The sequence below is a fragment of the Podarcis pityusensis genome (assembly GCF_964106645.2).
Source record: "Podarcis pityusensis genome assembly, chromosome: 14".
Classification (NCBI taxonomy): Eukaryota; Metazoa; Chordata; class Lepidosauria; order Squamata; family Lacertidae; genus Podarcis; species Podarcis pityusensis.
The window spans coordinates 35659883-35664140 of NC_138039.1; the positions used below are offsets into that span (position 1 = coordinate 35659883).

General features: G+C 46.9%; 1 long non-coding RNA gene across 1 annotated transcript; it reads right to left on the reverse strand.

The window, feature by feature from the left end:
• Positions 1–1783: 1783 nt before the first annotated feature.
• On the reverse strand, positions 1784–4017 carry LOC308463220. The gene is made up of 3 exons (XR_013979514.1): positions 3933–4017; positions 2861–2925; positions 1784–1869 (listed from the first exon to the last, which is right to left on the reverse strand). It is a non-coding gene; the product is annotated as an uncharacterized lncRNA (long non-coding RNA).
• Between the last annotated feature and the right edge of the window lie 241 nt (positions 4018–4258).

Sequence of the window (4258 nt, forward strand, 5' to 3'; positions counted from 1 at the left end):
AAGCAGAATATAAAATGGAAGAATGGTATAAAAAGGTGTGGGATATAGCATATTAATGATAAATTAACATGTGCCATTAAGGTAAGATGGGAAATATGTAGGAGAAATTGTTTTGAGGAGATATGGGAGGCATTTGTAGAATTTGTACTGGTTAGATGGAAAGGGGTCAAACTATTGCATGAGGTGTTGAAAGAGGTTGGATAGTTACAATGGAATGGTCTCTGTGGTGGAGTGCACATTTTTATTCTTATTTATTTATGATTATTACTTTGTCCAAAAAAAATTAATAAAAAAGGGCAACAAATATATAAAAAATCCACTCAGCCATAAAACTCTCCAGGAAGCCTTGGGTCAGTCGCTGCCTCTTAGCCTAACCTACCTTACAGGGTTGTTGTGAAATGAAGGGGGAAACAATGCATGCCATTCTGAGAAAAAAGTTGGGATACACTGTATATGCAATAAAATAAATACATCAATAGAAGAGGACAAAGATGGCAGCCGGTGCCACCACTCTCTGGAGTTGTTTTAATGAGGAATGAGGAAAGTGGGGACTGGCTGAGAGCAGCTTGAGCTGGGTGGGACACTGCCCCATTCACACATATGGACCAGCCTCCCCTGGTTTGCACATAGTGCCTTATTTACTACATTTGTGTCCCATCTTTTTCTCCAAGTAGCTCAAGGTGGCATGTGATTCATCCCCTCAACAAGCCTATGAGGTAGGTTAGTTTGAAAGGCAGTGACTGGCCCAAGGTTAGCCAGGATGCTTCATGGCCAGGTGGGGATTTGAACCCTGGTCTCCCAGGTCCTAGTCCGACACCCTGACCACTACACCACAGTAGCTCCCTGTGTCATTGTTCCATTCAAAAGGCACCTGCTCCCTCTGCATTGCTGTCCTATTGCCTCCATCACTCACCCTTTCTGATGGGGGGCCTAAAAAGAGGTCGCCAGTAACTTACATGTGGTAATTTATATGCCTAGGCACACACTTGGAAGCAATTGCCGCCATTGAAACAGCAATGCAATACATCTCACTGGGGATAGGGGGCAGGACTGTGAACAGCCAAGTTGAGGGTGTCTTCTCAGTCTGTTGTCAGGGTCTGACTAAATGAAGATGGAAGGCACTAGCCAGTGAATCCCCAAGGGAATCCCCAGAGGAGGAAGGCTCAGAACCAAGGGATTGGTTGTGAGACACCGAGGAGAGGACTGGGAGGAGGTGCTGGGTGCCAAAGGGGCAGCAGGGTTTAGTGAGCAGGTGGAGCCTGTGACAGACAGCAGTTCAGACTCTGAGGCTGAAGCAGAGGAAGGGGGTCAAAATGCTGCTGAAGGATCCAGGGGGTCTCCCCCTCCTGCTGTGACAAGCTCCCCTCCCCACTGGTCTTCAAGAACTTGCATAGTAATGAGAAGAGCAGGACAGAGGTCAGAGGTATGCAGATACAGTTGGCTTGGAAAACATCTAGGAGAGGAGCAGTCTTAGAAAGGGTGGATGGCAGGGACATTCAGTCCTCCTGGCAACTGCTCCTTGGGGCAAGACCTGATGGGAAGTATTGCTGAGACCACTAGGCCAAGTTGTGTGTTTGTTTTCCTGAAAAAAAAGAGAGTTAACTTCACTGACTACCGAGATCTGCTTCCTTTCTTGCTGACCTCCAGCCGTTCCATCGGTTTAGGCTTTGCTAAAAGTTGATGGGGAAACCTCAAGGCCCCTGCTGCTCTCCTTGATGGTTCTTGATCTTTTAAACCAGGCTCAGACTGGACAGCACTCAGAGCACACTTTCAAACAGAGGACTGTCCTCTGTAAAGTAGGACACACAAGCACTCTCTGAAAGACTCCACATTCTTCAGCAGCCAACTTCTTTCTTTCTCGCCCACCCCCTATCAGAAGAAATCTTGCAAATTAAGCAATCTCATGCTAATGGGCACCAATTTGCATACATTCCTGCAATTTGCTCTGATTGCAATATGAGGGGGTGGGCGCATATTACTGCTTTGACTCTTTTCTTCCCCCCTCCCCTTCAAATACAGAAACCTGTCCTACCCCCTGGGTAACTCTGCATGAAGCATTCTCCTCATTCTCCTTCGCACCAGGGGCACGCAATCAGTCCCCTGGGGGTTCCTAGACAATGAATCCCTTCTTACCAGGCCATGGGTTAAAAGAGAGGGGGGGAGAGAGAAACAGGCAGAGACAGTGTAAGAAAGCATCAGCTATAAAGTGGCAGCAATTTCTAAGCTGAGAGCTCTTGAAAAATCTCTCTGACCCACTCCCCATAAGTGGTGCTTGGCAGACCTCTCTAATGCACCCTTCTTACGAGCTCTCTCCATTCTGAGAAAGGAAAGCTGTCAGGCCGAGGGGGAATCTCTCAGCCTGCAAAATAAAACTACAGTAAGCCTGCCAAGGATCAACTAAGATGCCTATAAAGATCCAGGCGTTGACATTCCCACATGCGTTAATAAAGCAAATTGAAAACCTCTATAGCTGGTAGCTCTCGCTTTTCTACCCCCCTCGCCCGTCAGGACCAATCGCTAGGGAATCGCTTAGTTAGGAGAACTTTTGGTAACAGCCCTGAGCTAAGTTTCAGAGGATGGAGACGCAGAAAAGGCTGTAGAAGGGCATGGTCAAAGGGCACAGTCTAAGGGATAGGTAGTAGGTAAAGATAATGCACACATTTTATTCAGTTCATATTTAAAGGCAAATCTACCAAATTCGCAGTTTCCAAACAATACGCAAAGCAAAAGGCAGCCATCTCCAGAATTTGCACTTCTCCCAATTTTGCAATCAATTCTCCATCCAAGTAACATGTACAAACATATTTATACTACAGTAAAATGTATATAATATGCAGGCAATGGTGGGGGGGAAACTTACAGGAGAAAATGAAGATAGCTCCACCTAAATTTCAGTACCTGCAAATCAGCACTTCCCTAAGTAGACTGATTGGAAATGGAGAGATTTAGAGAGAGAACACCAAATTAAAGTACTAGAATCAAACAAATCAGGGTGATGCTCAAAGATAAAGCAAACGGTCATCATCTGACTGCTCTAGATCAGGGGTGAGCAGACTTGCAGGATCTACTTTGTTTTTCACTAGAACCTCGATATCTACCAACCATAGCCTGGTGCAAAATAAATACTCTTAAAACAAGAGAATTCTGGGGATCTGTTTTGAGTACCAGAGCTGAAGAGAACGCATGGAACTTCCATACAAAAAACGGATCCCTGGTTATCTCAAGGTGTCTTTGTTTCAAAATAACTGAGGGCAGGGAGGGGACATGTTGCTGCTTTTATTTTTAAACAATTGGGAATCTGAAATCCTTTCTGATTAACTGGGGTAGATCCAGGCCAGTGCAGGGAGGGTACACTTGCCCAGGTACACTTGCTTGAGACTTTGGGGAGCTACACTGGTGGGGGTAGGCTGGCAGGAGCCTGCTGGACTTACCCTGTCATGCCAAGAGTAACCCGTGCCTCCCAGCTTACTATAGACTCCCACCTGGGCCCCAGAAAAGCTCTACACCAGCAGTCAGTGAACTGGGGGACTAGGCTAGTCCCCTAAATGCTCCTGGTAAGTGTGAGTATTAAAGTACAGTGGTACCTCGGGTTAAGTACTTAATTTGTTACGGAGGTCCGTTCTTAACCTGAAACTGTTCTTAACCTGAAGCACCACTTTAGCTAATGGGGCCTCCTGCTGCCGCTGTGCAGCCAGAGCTCGATTTCTGTTCTCATCCTGAAGCAAAGTTCTTAATCCAAGGTACGATTTCTGGGTTAGCGGAGTCTGTAACCTGAAGCGTATGTAATCTGAAGTGTATGTAACCTGAGGTACCACTGTATTAACATCTGGCACCTCCCTCCCAAAGCCCAGGAAGCTTCTCCCCAGCTTAGGGAGGGAGGCTTGATGCTTTGATGGGTCCAAGAGCCCTCCCTCCACCTTCCCAAAACCCACCCAGCTTGGGGAAGGAGGCAAGAAGGCTCCAGCATCCTGTTGGAGGCCTGGCAACTCCTTCCCAAAACCCAGGAAGGTTCTGTCTGTCTTAAGGAGGGATGTGCAATGCTCATGAAAGGTGATATTAAGACATCGCGATGTCACCCACTACATCCCCCCCCCCCATTGCCCTCGCAAGCTGGCACCTCTGGCCCTAACTATTCCCCTACAAATAATTTTACCTCATGCCACTGCTCTACATGGGCCTGTCCAGATCTACCTTAGGCTGACCCCTACCTTAGATTATTAAGTGCAGATGCACCTAATGAACAACTGGTTGGCCCACA